This window comes from Brachypodium distachyon, chromosome 4 (genome assembly GCF_000005505.3).
Source record: "Brachypodium distachyon strain Bd21 chromosome 4, Brachypodium_distachyon_v3.0, whole genome shotgun sequence".
Taxonomy (NCBI): domain Eukaryota; kingdom Viridiplantae; phylum Streptophyta; class Magnoliopsida; order Poales; family Poaceae; genus Brachypodium; species Brachypodium distachyon.
In genome coordinates, this window is record NC_016134.3 from 13,936,343 (window position 1) to 13,952,584 (window position 16,242).

A 16,242-nucleotide genomic window follows, 5' to 3' on the forward strand; every position below is an offset into this window, starting at 1 on the left:
GCAAGGAAGCAACAATCCATTTGATTGGTTGAGTTATTTTATGACGAGCTTAAAGTCGTCGTCGTCCGTCCACACTTGCGACTTGCGGTAATCCATTTGAGTTATTTTTTGACGAGCTGAAAGTCCTCGTCAAGGTCTTTTTGCACACTTGGGTAGATAGGTACGGACATACAACTCATCATTGATTACTATACATATTGTACTGCCTCCTCCGTTTCTAAATATAACAAGTTCTAATTTTTTCTTAAGTCAAGCTTCTTCACACGTTTGATCAAGTTTATAGAAAAGTTACCAACATCTAAAACTCCAATACCACTTATATTAAATCTTTTAGTGTACATATTTTCATAGTATACTCTTCTGATATTGTGGATTTTAATAATTTTTCTATACACTTAGTCAAATTAACTTGAAGAAAGTTTAGTTATGATAAAGCTGGAACTTTTTATATTTAGAAGAAGAGTGAGTACACTTCATCCGTTAGGTCGAACGCAACTAGTGGCCGGCCAGTCATTTTACTTATATACTCAAGACCATAATAACGTGCTACTCTCTTCATTCTAAACATAATTAAGAAGTTCTAACGTTTTCATGAGTCGAACTTATTAAAGTTTTATTTACTTTACGAAAAAATCTAACAACATCTGCAACTGTAAACTAGTCTTATTATATTCGTCAACTAGTATAATTATTTGATATTGATATTTGTATAGTTTCTATAAACCGGATAACACTGAGGTAGTAGTAATAAACAATAGAGAAAATGTTAATGAAGTCATAAGAAAAAAACGAATGGTGCCTCAGAAGAGGCAAGGAAGTCGGTAGAGATAATAATAATTTCGAGCCTTTGGATGCCGAGAGGACAAAGTACATTAGCTAGATGCACGCATGATATATACTATCAAACAGTTGATGAGTAGACCCGTACCTATGAATTCAAGGCCCCTTTGCAAAATCCAACAGGGGGCCCTAAAATTTGGGAGATGCTAAGTAAGCAAAATATTGTTTTGGCCAATGCTACTTTTTAGTCTTGCAGTTGTCACTTGGGAGACCAAGCCATCCGTGGTGGTGAGGAATCGATGGGCTTACTCCTTTTTCCCTTTGTGCCACTTGGGCTTTTTACTAACTCATCATTAAGCATGTCATTAGTGCTAATTAAGAAAGATTGGGGGCCCTAATTTTTATGGGGGCCTGAGCCCTAATTTTTTTTTGAAAATGGAAGCTTTTATTGATCTCAATGCTATATCGAGCGATACAATCACAGAGTATCACACCCCCGGCCTCTGCGCCGAAACGCACACAGCCAATAAGTACCGAACACACTTATTACAATGAAAGGAAAATAACGACTCAAGCAGCCTCAAGGCCGAGACTAGACCGCCACCCATGGTGGGTAAAAATGTCCCTGCCAACTTGCTCCAGCTGGTTGCACGCCATCAAAACCAAATGACGGTCCGCCGGCTTGAGAAGTATAGACCAAGTACGGAGCCAGTGCGTGCAAGAATACAAAACCTGCATTGGAGAAGTTAAATTCTTTCTATTAAAAACATTATCATTTTTGTACAGCCAAATAGCCCAACATAAAGCTGCAGCCCCGAACATAAGAAGCGCCCTCAATCTTTTGTTAACACCCCGTAACCAAGACCCAAACATATGAGCAACATCACGGGGAGGATAAAGATTAGAAACTATTTGGACCATTGACCACACAGATCGAGATACACGACACCAGAAAAAAAAATGTGTAATAGTCTCATCCTCAGCACAAAAACTACACTTTGGACTACACTTCCAGTTCCACTTTAATAGGTTGTCTTTAGTAAGAGTCACGCCCCGCCGCAAAAACCAAAGGAAAATTTTAATTTTTAGAGGAACCCTTAATCTCCATAAATGTTTGTTAGATATCGGTGTATCAGCATGGACCATGGCATGGTACATAGATTTGACCGAAAATAATCCGCTGGGGTGAAGATTCCAACAAAACTCATCATGTCCAGGAGATAGGTTCACAGTAGCAAGGCGAGTCAGGAGGTTGATCCAATCCACCAATTTAGGTTCGACAAGGCTTCGTCCGAAGGACACATTTGGTGGGAAGGAGGCGAGAACCTGTGCCAAGGTATCGTTTTTGTTACAAACAATAAGGAATAAAGAAGGTATTGGTCTCGAAGGGGGCGACCACCGAGCCAAGAATCCTCCCAGAATCTCACTTGAGAGCCATCCTTGATAGAGAATGAGCCAAAACGGAAAAAAAAATCGTTTGGCTCTCATCAGACCTCCCCAAAAGTGAGAATCCCCTGGTTTCCACACCACTTGAGACAATGCCTGCGAACCAATGTATTTGTTCCGTATTAGGTCCTGCCATATACCGTCCTCAGACAAAAGTTTGAACAACCATTTGCTTAGAAGAGCGGTATTTTTAGCACCAAAATCCTGAATACCTAGACCCCCTTGGTCTTTTGGTCTGCAGTAATGCTCCATTTTGCAAGTCTATATTTTTTTTGCTGACTATCATTCTGCCAGAAAAATCTGGACCGAAAATAATCAAGCCTCTTGAGAACTCCACGTGGAATCTCAAAGAAAGACATCATAAAAATAATCATACTACTAAGCACGGAATTGATGAGGACAAGCCTTCCTCCAATGGATAAATGTTTTCCTTTCCAACTCGCAAGTCTCTTCTCGAGCCTCTCCTCCACACCCTTCCATTCGGAATTTTTCAACTTCCGATAGTGAATCGGGATGCCAAGGTATCAGATGGGCAAAGACCCCATCACACAACCAAGCAACTCGGAATATTGCTGGGAAGAGTTCATCGCCTCGCCGAAGCAAAAGATTTCACTTTTGTGAAAGTTGATTTTCAGACCCGACAATTGCAAAAGTAGAAAGCACAAGTTTGAGGTTTCGAGCCTTCTCCAAGTCATGCTCCATAAATAGAATTGTATCATCTGCATATTGTAGAATAGATAAACCGCCATCAACAAGATGAGGTACCACTCCACCAATTAAACCTTCTTCTCGAGCTCTCTCAATCAGGACAACGAGCATATCAGCCACAATATTGAAAAGTGCCGGAGAAAGAGGATCCCCCTGGCGCAGACCTTTCCGAGTTTGGAAAAAATTGCCAGTATGATCGTTCACCTTGACCGCCACGCTCCCTCCCGAAATGAAGCTCTCAATCCAAGAACACCACTTGGAGGAGAAGCCCTTCATACAAAGAATCTGAAGCAGGAACGGCCATTTCACTTTATCATAGGCTTTCTCGAAATCAATCTTGAAGATGACTCTGCTTAGCTTTTTTCGATGGAATTCATGAATGGTCTCGTGAAGGACCACGACCCATCAAGAATATTACGGCCTTGCATAAACGCCGTTTGGGTAGGACAGACAACATGATCCACCACACTGTTCAAACGATTATTAACCACCTTAATGAAAATTTTAAAGACCACATTAAAAAGACAAATGGGCCTATATTGTTGGATACAATTAGCGTTTTTGACTTTTGGCAAAAGAATGATCTCGCCAAAGTTGAAGCTAAACAGAGGGAGCCTATCATTATGGAGATCATGGAACAAAGCCATCAGATCATCCTTGATACATCCCAAAAGACCTGATAAAATTCTGCAGGAAAACCGTCAGGACCAGGGGCCTTGTTGTGTTCCATCTGGAAGACTGCTTCCTTGACCTTCTTTTCCGTGAAAGGGGACATGAGGAACTCATTTTCGGCCTGAGAGACCTGGGGAGTATCACTTAATCTCGAGTCATCCATCGACACAAAGCTCGGTTCATATCCCCTTCATGTTGTAGGTTGAAAATATGTTTCTTACGATGACGGCCATTAGCCACCAAATGGAAGAACTTAGTATTGTCATCCCCTTTCAGCAAATATTCAACCTTAGAACGTTGGTGCCACTTTAGCTCTTCTTCACGCCGAAGTTGGGCCGCTGACTCATTTGATTTATTTTTTAGCTCAATCTCTTGATCAGTAAGGCCCCTGACTCCAGCTAGCTTGTCCAAATCATCAATAATTGTCGACAAGCGAGTTTTTTCACGTTTATTGACTCCAGCTATGTGAGTTGCCCAGCCACGAAGGTCACGGCGAACCGCTCCCAAATGATTATTAAACCGCTGAGCAGAATACTTCCCTTTGCAGGGCCTACGCCAAACTTCCGCGACTCACTCCACAAAACCCTCACGCGGGCGACGGTTTGCATGTAAGGCCGCAGAACCAGAGTCCATAAAAAGAGGTGCATGATCAGAAAGACGACCAAGCCGTGGAAGACCCTGCCCCTGCTACTATACGGCCCTGAGTAGTATATCTATTTTCATGTAAGTACATTAACTTTATTGACCGTACGGGGTATATAATTTGTCACGTGAGCTATACACAAAATTACAAATACATAGATCTACAATATCGATGAATAGTATACCTAGCTAGTATCCATCCATATATTTGTCTTCCAATTTTTGGTATAGCCTACAAATGAAAGTATTTTTCAATGAAATTTTCCAGATATGTAGTATGCATCAACGCATGCATAATGTATTTTTTTTAATTTCTTTTGAAAGTTTTGAAATTGTTCCGATACATCCGTAGTTCCGTACATCCGGAGGCTCGCGGCGTGTATGCGAGGCTCAGATGGTGGCTAGAGTTGGGCCACCTAGACGGCCCATTGATCAGGCGCGTGGTGGCTTGCTGCTGCCTAGGCCGAGCAGGCCCATCGTGGCAGGCATGGCCCAACACGCGTGGCGGGGTCAGCGCTGGATTTTTAATCTTTTTTTTTTTGAGGTCGAACACACCGCTGGATTTTTAATCTACAGTTGTAGATTAGTACTGAGTAGAATTTTTCCGTAAAGTTAATCAAATTTTAATATACAGTCATTTAGGCTTCATCCCAAGGCGGCACATAAATGACTGTTCCCTAATTTAGGACTTAATTAGGTTGAAGCCATGCAATGTAATTAGGCAACTAGCCATATGCTACATGATATACATCTGTACACGTACGTATGTGTTTCGCTAGCAAAATCGTTCTTTTATTTGACTCTCATCATCTCATGGTGATTTATACAGTGTTCTGCAGTCCTAAAGCCTTTTTTTTTCCGCATGAGACGAGGCACGAGCTTGATTGCTTGAACATCCAGGAACTCGGACTTCAGTTACAAGTACACCGTTTAGTCACTATAAAGCAAATTTGCTTTTAAATTACAATTTCCTGAGTAAACTGTCTATCAACCCTCTTGATTATTGATAAACTTTTATGCGATTGCAATGGCGTGCGCCGTTCGGGTCGGCGTAAGGTCGAAGCTAGCAGATCGGAATGAAGTCGGTTTAGCACCTTTTGCAGGACCGTGCTCGGCCGATCGATCTTCTTCGTCGGAGCTAGCCATCATCGATCAGCTCAAGTGTGCTCATCGCTGGCATTGCTGAGATAAAAATCAGACAAGGCCAACGAAGTCGCCACAGTCCTGGCAGTTAGTGAGTTTTATGTATGCTTTTAATTATATCTCTATTAAATCAATGCAAAAGGAAGATGTTTTGCTGAAGCCTTTTTCTACACCTGCTAATCTATCTGCATGCATTTGTGTCATATGGCGGGAGCTGGCAGCTGAAATAATGTTTTTTCTTACGACCAAGGCAGGTGCTCAGCCCCTTCATTTTAAGGAGAGAGATGCGCGTGGGCGTGAGCGCAGGGGATAACCCCCTAACTTGCCAGCGTAGCAGCCAGCTTGGCGGTCACCAGAGTACACCTGCCAAGCGTTGAGGTTCCAGCCACTGAAGAAACCAGGTGCAAAACAGCCAGGAGGGTCAGGACGAACAGTTTTGAAAGTTCAGGAAGGTATTTTGTCCGGTTTTAAAGTTTAGGGTGGTTTTTGGACTTCTCCATAAGATAAAGGGGATAAAATGGGCTTATTTGGCCAAAATAATCATGTAGACATGTGCTATCAGGCCAGTTATCTCATGCCAACAATCAATCACTGTTTTTCCTCATAACCAACAAGCAATCACTGTTTCTCCTAAATAAAAGTGAAACACTGTTTTCTCATGCCTGATTTTTTTTTGCAGGGATCATGCCCGATAATCAGCTACCGATGATAGGGACACCCGTTTTTATATGGCGTACATTCATACAGTGCCTGCATTCATAGATCTTCCATTACAGAATAAATCTTTACCCATATGAAAGGGCGAAGAAACCACCCGTGTAACCGATGCGCCACGTCGTTGGCGGTTTTTCCTCGGCTCAACCCTGGCGCGTTGGCGGGTTTTCGGGGGGCGCATCGCTCCATCTCTCTAGAATCTCCAACGCTCTGTTCCCCTTCTCCCGATTTTTCTAGGGTTTCCTCGCAGCGATCCGGGACGCTGCTTCCGATTGAGCGCGAGGTGGCCGCGTTTGGCATGCGTTGGCGCTGTGGATTTCTGGTTTCCGGTGGTCGGCTTCCTTCCCCGAACAAAATCAATTCACCGTCTAAAAAAATCCCCAATCCTCTCTCTCTCTCTCTCTGGAAGGCCACGGCGGACGATAGGGTTCGTGCCGCCTCCCGCCGCCCCCCGGCACTATTCTGCCTCCCGCCTCCCCCGGCCAACAACCCGAAGAAGGTTGCCGTCCAAGCATCCACCCGAGCCGACGGACGGGACGAGGACTTGAGCGCGAAGAGCTCTCGGGACACCATCGACCAGGCGGATCTCCGGCTGCCTCCCACCTCCGACCAGGCGGATCTACCCCTGGCAATCTCCATCTCGAGCGATGTATTTTCCTCCTAATTGTCCACTGCACATATGGTCGAACCTTTTTTATTGAAGGTATGAAGGTTGTTGCCGGTGGAGTATTTGTTTTATGACATTCAGCCCTGTTGCACTATGCAATACTAATTGTTCTTTTTATGATTTTGCAGTCTGTTTGTACATGGAATTTTGATTAGGCATAATTTTAGTTCTGATTCTGATTACATGAATGTCAGACGGGGTATTATTTTCCTAGATGACCCCCTTTAAATTTCTCTACTTTTTTTAATGGCCTTCCTTCACTGTATCTAGGAAAAAGAAGACCAGCTGCTTGCTACTTACGATTCCCAACAAAGCTAAACCACAGATGATAAGAAAAAAGAATTTCACAATGGATTATTTTTCCAGATCACCCCCTTCTAGCATTCTATATTTTTTATGGTTTGCCTTCAATATATCTAGGAAAAAAAGAAGAGCCTGAATATAGTTTGCTGCTTGCTATTTATCCCAAACAAGGTAACCTGAAATGATTAATAAGAATCTCCCTTGCCACTGGTATGTCAGGTATCATCTCTTTTGTTCCTTTATGCAAATTTCTCCTTTTAATTTTAACACTTGTGCTTTTCTGTATTACAGTAGACTACAGGCTAAGGGAAATGACATACGTGAGAGTTCCCTCCACAGGGTAAGGGAAATGACATAGACTACAGGCTTCAAAAATAGATACGAAGTACTTATTTTTCTCTGCCAGCCTCTTTGCTGTCTCGGGATTTCATGCTTACGAGATTTCAGGGTCCATTTCTGTATTACAGTAGAGGTGCAGGTAATGTCTTCTAGCATTCCATATTTATTCTTCTGGTGGAATTTTTACCCTGCTGGTTCCTCCAAATAGCGCATGCATATATATGGTTTCTACAGTAGAAAAGATGAAGTTGTTGTCCTTTCGATCATCTTTTGTATTTTCCAGTCATTATGTGCATATTAAAAGTTTATCTTCATTTTGTTTTTCTGAAATATCATGTACCAAATTACATAAGTGATCTATTGGTTTGACAAACTCCTTGCACTCACAAGTTAAACTCGCGGATTTATGATGTTACCCATTAAAGGATATACTCCAGGGAAACAATCCGTGAACTCCAGGCAAGTATCTGAGTAACATCATGGGTCTACAATTTGTGGTATGAACAGAAACCATGGACTCAAGTATTCATGAAAAGATAGGGTGCTTTCATATTCTGGTTTAGTATAGTCTTTGATTATTAGTTTCATAACTACTACCTCCGTTCCTAAATTCTTGTTGTGATTTTAGTTCAAATTTGTACTAAAACCACGACAAGAATTTAGGACCGGAGGGAGTAGCTGTAGGCTCTCTTTTTAATCGGTAATCTAGACACTATTTAGTTGGATAACTTACTGCCGAATAATAGTATTACCCAATCTATTAATATTTGTTGCGCACAGATGTCTTCAAACAAACTACCAAGTATGCATGTAATGACGTAATTGCTGCCGTGTTCTTTCTCGCAGTGTATCCTTTTGTTCTGGTCATGGATTCTCTATTGGATGTTAGAAAGCATATAAGTAAACCAATTGGTTGTTGTTGACAAAATCAGTGCTTGCATATATTACCTCAGAGGTACATATATATGTATGTAAACCATGATGTTACTCCGATTTACAATTTCAGTCAGTTCCATGCACAGAGCGCTTAAGCTGCAACAGATTCCCTTCCATTCAAATTTATGTGGATGATTTCTTTGGCTCGTGCTTCAAATAAGCATTCTGACTAAAGATAATTTGAAGAGAAGGGGCTGAGAAGGAGAGTAGCAATTTGCTTTTTTGCTCCAAAGAGGATCAAGAGCAATTGTTTTTCTCATGCTCTTTGGCCGGATATATTTGGATGGTTATTAAATGCACTTTTAGTTTTACTCAGAGTCCAGCTAATTTTAAATAACTCCTGGAAACATGGATCTTACCTTCCGTCGGGAAGGATAGAAATCTTGTTGTTTTAGGGATTGCAGCAGTCATTCGGGTCTTACGGAAGATTTGAAATAAAGCTTGCTTTGAGAATTTGCCTTATGACCCAACTGTTATACAATGTTTGATGTGTGTTCTATGATGGATCAGTGGTCGGGTCTTTAGAGAGGTGAAAGCATGGAGGCGCTCCTCCCAAGACTCGCGCAAGCTGTGGCGAGCAACGACCGAAGTGTTTAACAGGTCTCAAGGTTGGGCTCGACTTATAAGCTGGAGCATTAAGCAGCTCTGGAGAGTTGGATATCTGGGTGTTTTTTCTATTCTTTATGCTAGCTGGACAGAATCCTTACATGTAAATTTTGTGGTTTCTTTACATGAAATCGGGGAGTGTCCCTCTTAAGAAAAAGGAAACAGATAATTTAAAGGAAGGTCATGTCAAATTTGGGATATTACTCCATTCTTTTGATAACGGGCAGTGTTGCCGATTTCCTTTGGTAAGGATCTGAACGCAACTTCTCATTTTTGTTAATGTTTTGAATTGATATCATGTTTTTATGCCTGTTAATCAGTTCTATGATGTAGATATCCTCGCTTTAGCGCAAATCCAAAATTTACAGTAAAACAAACTCACGACAAACTCACAACAAAAATATTTGATAACAGGCCAGATAAAAAAATCTACATTTTCGCGCAAATCTGTCTAGTAATACAAGAGGTCAGGACAGTGAGATGTGAGCCTTAATCGCACGTTCGTATTTGAATGAGTTCAGATCTGATATGTACCAAGGGTATATTTTGTCTATCCGTGTAAACAGCTAAATTCTCCCACCGCAATCTGCCCCACAGAAAATACCAATGTATTATACCACAGGGCCATAGATGTAACAGATCTTCAGGGATGGCGAGAATCAAGTGATCAAACTACAAATAAACAAAATAGTCTGAGGCAATTGTGATGCTTAAAAATAGGTAAAAGTGTCGCGACAGCACGCAGGTAGACCATGGATTATCTAAAACAAACCATGTGTTTGGAATGGCTGGTTCCATCTCATTTATCTTACCAAGAAAAGTGTGTATTTTCGGTCCCTCAACTTGTCGAAAAGTACATTTTTTTTACATTTAGTCCCTCAATTGTCAAAACCGGACAACAATGGTCCCACCCCCATCTGAAGTGGTATTAGTGCTGATGTGTCTTGGTTTTGGATTCGAAATATCACACTGGCTTCGAGCTGAATTTTTGAACTGTTTTGCCCCTAAAGAAACGGCCGGCGCCCTCCATCCTGATGAAGAAAACATATCTCGCGTACGGATGTGACGGAGGCAGAGCCCAGATCTAGGGTGCCTAGCTAGGCAGAGCAGGAGCTACCAGAGCCGAAATACCGTAGGCCCCGTCGGGCAGGGGAGGACGGTGAGGGAGAGAATCACGACGACGGTGGACTCGACGCGTCCTTTGGCCATTGTGGCAGACTTTTGTTGAGGTCGTGCCGTCATTTGACACCGTGGCCGAGCAGGCACTACCAGAGCCAGACTGTTGGAGGCGCCGTTAGGCAGCGCGCAGAAGGAAGGCCAGGGACAAGAGCAGCACTACCAGAAAAATCCTCGGCTGTTAGAGCTATCCATCACTTCTTCTTCTTCTTCGTCGTCATCTTCTAGTTCCTCGGTCAAGCAGGGCGAGACCGAGGACGACGGTCTGTGCACGTCCGGCGGGTTTCCGCGGCGGCTTTCAGCCCTCAAGGCCTTGTCGAAGTCACAACTTCGTCACACACGTAACTAATTTCCTAGATATATAAAAGTCTATCGATATGGACATTGTCGAAGTCACAACTTCGTCACAGTCCCCTCCACAGCCTTGTTGATATTGTCTGCGGCATCGACATCTGCGGGATGCAAGCGGTACTCATGCATTGCGGGCCATGGGCACGCGCTGCGGCAAGACGACCACAAGTTCATCCTTCCTAGACGTTTTCCACACGCCGGCTCCGCCGGATTCCACCTCGAGGGACCTACGTATGCCCACACCTCGGCACTGACCGTCTGAAGAAGAACTTGTCTCCGTGCGTCTCGTCGCCTGCACACACACATACATGATGCTATCAGTCTATGACTAGCTAATTCGTTAGCATTGGTAGTGTCACGGAGAATTGGATTATCGTATTGTACTTGGGAGATCTGTTGGGTCGATGAGGGCAAGGTCAGCGACGGGGATTATGTCCCAGGGGAGCGGGAAGGACAGTGCCTTCTTGGGAAGGTAGTACACCGCCAGCTCCTCGTCGGTCGGCGGGAATCGGAACCCAATGGGAAGTCCCAACACTCTGCCACCAGACACCGCCGTCGCCATTGCCACGCATGGCAGATGACAACCTAAGACTAACAAAACACACGCCCTCTCAGATACATATACTAATTACAGCCGTCCGAAAATCGTTAATTTGTTTGCTGCTAACTTCATCACTGTCACTCAGATCTCAGATTGATAAATCCATGGATAGAGTCAAGGACTGAGGGAGAGCGAGAGAGAGTTGACTCATGAAAAGGTGGAAATGAGTCAACTCTCCCTCCCCCTCTTTGCCTCTCTCCATGGATTTGTCGATCTGACTTGTGACTGAGAGTGATCAAGCAAGTCAGTGACAAAGGATCTCCGGCCGACAACATCGGCTGCAATTCGCTTGTGTGAGAGGGTGTGTGCTCTGCTAGTCTTAGGTTATATTGTCCTGTGCGCCGGAATGTCGGTGCCGATGGCTGGTGGCGGAGTGTTGAGGCTGTCGAATGGGTTCCGGTTCCTGCCAACAGACGAAGAGCTGACAGTGCACTAACTGTGCAAGAAGGCGCTCTCCTGCCTGCTGCCCAACGACATCATCCTTGTCGCCGACCTTGTCCGCATCCATGCAACAGACCTCCCAGGTATGATAATGATACAATTCCGTCGACACTCGCAACACCGATGAACTAGTTATATATATATATATATGGATGGCATTATGTGTGTGTGGTGCAGGGAGACAAGTTTTTCTTCATCCGAACGGTGCCGAGGTGCTCGCAACACCAACGGACTAGTTATATAGATGGATGGCATTATGTGTGTGTGGTGCAGGGAGACAAGTTTTTCTTCATCCGGACGGTGCTGAGGTGCTCGCAACACCAACGAACTAGTTATATAGATGGATGGCATTATGTGTGTGTGGTGCAGGGAGACAAGTTTTTCTTCATCCGGACGGTGCTGAGGTGCTCGCAACACCAACGAACTAGTTATAGATGGATGGCATTATGTGTGTGTACAGCCGACGAGGCGTAGGTAGACAAGTTTTTCTTCAGCCGACCGGTGCCGAGGTGCGGGCGCAACATAACGGGCCGCATATGATGCATATATATGGAATTTGTTTTGTTTACGATTTAATATACAAATTTAGATTTTGATTTCAATTAAGTTTATTTATTTTATGGAATGTATTAGATCCGAGTCGTGGATATCATGGATATAGAATTTTTTTTGTCGTGAGATGAACGATGCATAGTAAAGCCACGGGGATAGACAAACACACCCAAAAAGAGAGATTCCGAGTGTTAACAACAAGTTCGTGAGTGTTAACACGGTGCCAGAGATCGGGTTCTTGGTTTTGGGATCCATGCCTGGAATTGGCGGCCCTTGGTGCCATCTGTAATAAGCAATGTTTACTTACTGTTGTAGCTAGTTTCGCGCGTAGAACTTGTGTGAGTTGTTGTTAGCGTTTAGCAGCAAGTGCGTTTAAGACATACGTGGGTGTTGTGGACCTCTGTTCCGTTATTTCGATAATGGAATCCGGCCGTAATGGTTGTATGGAAAAACTTTGAACCTGAAAGGCGGCCGCAAAGAATAATGCCAAAGCTTAATGCGAAGAAGGAGATCGAGGAAGGATAGTAAAAAGGCAATATCAAGCAGTTGCGGTTGACCCTGAAAGAAGCCGTAACTGTAAAGTCTGCCCAAATTAAGCAGACAGTTCGCACTACTTTTTTGATTTTCGACCTGAACATGGCATCTCCTTTTGTTTTCTTCTCAAAAGCATGGACGACTCTAATTGTTGTTTCTTTGAAGAGGCGAGTTACCCCGCTGTAGGTAACTGACGTTGCTAAAAATAAACTGCAGCCCCTCTGACTGGAAGGAATTTCCTAGACTCTCCTGCACGCCACCGAACAGTGTAGGAGAGTCAAAATCGGTAGCGTTGGTAGTGTGAGGGAGAATTGGATCATCGTATTGTACCTGGGAGGTCTGCCGGGTCGATGCGGGCAAGGTCGGCGACATGGATTATGTCCGAGGAGAGCAGGAAGGACAGTGCCTTCTTGCGAAGGTAGTGCACCGCCAGCTCCTCGTCGGCCGGCAGGAATGGGAACCCAATGGGAAGCCCCAACACTCCGCCACCAGACACCGGCGTCGCCATTGCCACGCACGGCACATGCCAACCTAAGACTAACAAAAAACATGCCCTCTGACATCTACCAATTACAGCTGGCTGGTCGCTGCTCACTTGGAAAAAAGTAGGGGGTATGGTTGCTGCTGGTTTTACACTCTAATCAGTGCTGGGTTGGGTGACATGTAGGATAATACAATGACTTGATTTCGTGCAGGAGATTTCCTTCTAGTCCGAGGGGGCTGCAGAACTTGTTTTTAGCAACGTGAAAACAAATGCTGCAACCCCGTTAGGCCAGAAGAAAATCTTCCGCACGCAATCAAGCCATTGTATTCTCCTACGTACATGTCACCAAACACACCACCGATTAGTTTAAAACTAGCAGCAACCGTACCCCTGCTTTCCATCCTTAAACTCCTCTGCTTTTCACGAGTCAACTCTCTCTCTCTCTCCTTGCCTCTCTCCGTGGATTCAGCTGTGGTTCGAATGCTTGAGAGGGCGTGTCCTCTGCTAGTTCTAGGTTGTGTTGTGCAGTGCGTGATCATGGCGATGCCGGAGGCTGGTCGCGAAGGGTTGGGGCTTCCGATTGGGTTCTGGTTCATGCCGAACGACGAGGAGCTGACAGTATACCTCCGCAAGAAGGCACTATCCTTCCCACTCCCCTCCCACATAATCCCCGTCGCCGATCTTTCCCGCATCCATCTATAAGATCTCCCAGGTACGACACGATGATCGACCTCAGTCCAGACTCGGAACGCCGAAAAATTAGTTATAGATGGAGGCAGCGAGGCCCATGAAGACAAGTTTTTCTTCAGTCGGCCGGTGCCAAGGCCCATGGGGTGGCACCTGGCACTGCTGGCGTGTGGAACTAGCCCGGGACAGAGGAGCTTGTGGTCGTCTCGCCGCGGCGCGTGCCCGTGGCCCTCAAGCAGCCGCTAATCTTCTTCTCTGCCGACGGCGCGCGCACCCGATGGGTGATGCACGAGTACCGCCTCCACCCTGCCCTGCTTGCGAGGGCAGCCAGCATCGGCAAGGATGTGGAGAACAGGGTGGTGTGCCGCGTGTTCTGGAAGGCCACACGCCGCGACGGAAACCTGCAGGACATGCGCAGACCGTTGTCCCCGGCCTCGTCCTGCGTGACAGAGGAATTGGGAGATGACGACGAAGAAAAGATGGCTACTTCTAACTAGCTAGTAGCTACCATCCGAGGATTTTTTAGTCCGTCGTCTCTTTTTTTTCTTACATCGTTCGCTCCGCCGCCGATGCGATTCTGGTAGTTCTAGGTTAGGAATAAGATCCCCGGTGCATGGGAACCCAACAAGAGATTGATTGATTGACGTTTGTAGAGCAAAACATGAAACATCAATTTGGCGATCTCTCCTCATACCTTTCGTGTGTATTACTCTGTGGATGTGCGATTGTGTGCTTGCTTCACAATGTGCTGCTGCCCCGGAGATGATCCTAGAGATGCCCCAATTACAAGAAATTTTTAACACTCGAGGTCTCTTCCTTTTGGGTCTTTTGGGTGTGTTTGTCTTATACCTGGGAATGGTTGGCCCGCCCGGGCCCGAAAGCCCGGCATGAGTTAAAAACTAGTATTTTTCTGAAAACTAAGTATAGAAAAATCATGTTTTATCCATGACAAAATATATCATATTTTATCCTAAAAATAATTATTTTAATATCTTTGTAGCTAAAAGGAACTTTTTCTGGGCCTTGGGCCAGCCCTAGCATGCACGTCCATCTCACAAACAAACGAAACTCCTAATTCTATATGTATGATATTCACAATACATGTCTAATATAATCCATAAGTGAGAGAAAAAACTTGAAAACTAAAGCGAAATTCATATCTTAAATCTAGGGAAAAACACATCACGTACCTTCCATTTTTAGATCTGGAAATTTCCATGAGAAAACAACACAAAAATAATCCAGAACCACCGGCAATTGGATACTTGTGGATTGGGATGTGAGTTGGTGTCGACTCGGTGGTCAATTGGTTTCTTCCAACACAAGACGATTCTCTTCATGAAAATAAGAAGAATTGAATTTTATACCTGATTGCCATGTTGGAGGAATGAGAGGTGTATGGCCGAGGTCGAAGAAGAGGAGTGGCGTCCCCATGCCCTTAAATTCAACCAGTCATGCCGGTGGTACAAGTTTGTGGAGCGGCTGGACCAAAATGCAATAATCATGATCCAAGAAACATGTTGGGGATATTGTCACTTCAAGTTAGCTCACATGCAAAACGAAAACCAAGCCAAGCTAATACATAAGGCAACAGCTAAGCATCATCTTAAATGGAACTACGGTATGCCCCGTCACAGCACATAAAAGCACCAAGAATACCATGGACGCATCAAGTCAGAGTTCTAACCATCATCGGAGGTAAATCATACTACTGGGGCAAGTAACAACCAAGATAGACATACCTTTTTGGGGGTAAATCATACTACTTGAGCAAGCTGGTCGATGGTGGTAGCGACGTAGAAGCAGGCAACATGGGCATCCAACAATAGCTTGTATAGTGGGTCGGTCGCGATGGCCACCTTCTCCCTCTCCCCGTCAATGCCCCTGCCGCCGAAGGAGAAGCTAGATTTCAGCGATGATGCGTGGGATGATGGATTCATCGTCGTGATCTGGAGGGAGGAGACGAGTGGCGGAAAAGAGGAGAAGGGGCGGATCTGGTGGATAGGGAGGGGGCGAGGAGGAGTTAGGGGTGGTGGTTGGATTGGGAGAAAGGAGCAGACCGCGGTAGAGAAAGAGGCTGGGAGGAGACCGCCGCAAGAAACGAAGGAGGGCGGCACAGATCGGGGAAGGAAGGGGGAGAAGAGAGGGGAATCCGAAGTGAGAGATCGAAGGGGGGGGGGGTTATACCACCCCCTCAAACCCTAGCCCTACTGGGCCAGCCCAATAAAAATCCAAAGGTTTTTTCAGTTTTTTTTTGTTTCGTGTTTATCATGTATCTTTTACAATGTGAACTAGATTATACTATTGCTGTAAAAAAAACTAGATTATACTATTTATCCCAAGTACTATTCAACTCGCAACGTCCCCCTCCCTATCAACTCACCGGTGGAGCTCCCGCAGAGGCGAAATCGCGGGTTACTCCGCGCCGCCTGTCTCGCCCTGATTTGATTCACGAATCAC

General features: G+C 44.8%; 1 long non-coding RNA gene across 1 annotated transcript; it reads left to right on the top strand.

Moving 5' to 3' along the window:
* The first annotated feature begins 6,171 nt into the window (after window positions 1–6,171).
* On the top strand, window positions 6,172–9,249 carry LOC104584487. Its single transcript, XR_732198.3, has 2 exons — window positions 6,172–6,808; window positions 6,901–9,249. It is a non-coding gene; the product is annotated as an uncharacterized LOC104584487 (long non-coding RNA).
* The last annotated feature ends 6,993 nt before the right edge of the window (window positions 9,250–16,242 follow it).